The sequence below is a fragment of the Cynara cardunculus genome, unplaced genomic scaffold (genome assembly GCF_001531365.2).
Source record: "Cynara cardunculus var. scolymus isolate 2C unplaced genomic scaffold, CcrdV1 Un_Scaffold_1248, whole genome shotgun sequence".
NCBI lineage: Eukaryota > Viridiplantae > Streptophyta > Magnoliopsida > Asterales > Asteraceae > Cynara > Cynara cardunculus.
The window spans coordinates 70,866-71,285 of record NW_020200712.1 but is presented as its reverse complement, the minus strand read 5'-3'; positions in this window follow the sequence as shown (position 1 = coordinate 71,285).

Below are 420 nucleotides of genomic sequence, written 5' to 3'. Positions count from 1 at the left end.
TTCGTCTGCCGAATATTCACTAAGAATAGATGATGACATAGTGATCTGCGATATTAACAAACTTAATTACTAAACATACCATCAATAAGCGCTTAAGGTTAGGACAAAAGATGGCAAGCAATTTAGAGCCTCTGGATGACCAGAGCTTCTGGTTGTTTTACCAGAGCTTCTGGTTGCATTGTCAGAGCTTCTGGTTGAAGTTCCCATACTTGGAACAATAAATGAATTTTCTAGTTCATCGGTCTCTGGCTCCTCATGCAAGCAGACCAATGGATCATTGTCCATCGACCTTTGGTTCCTCATAACTTAGCAGACCAATGGATCGCTATCCATCGACCTCTGGTTCCTCAGAACTTAGCAGACCAATGGATCACTGTCCATCGATCTCTGGTTCCTCATAACTTAGCAGACCAATGGATC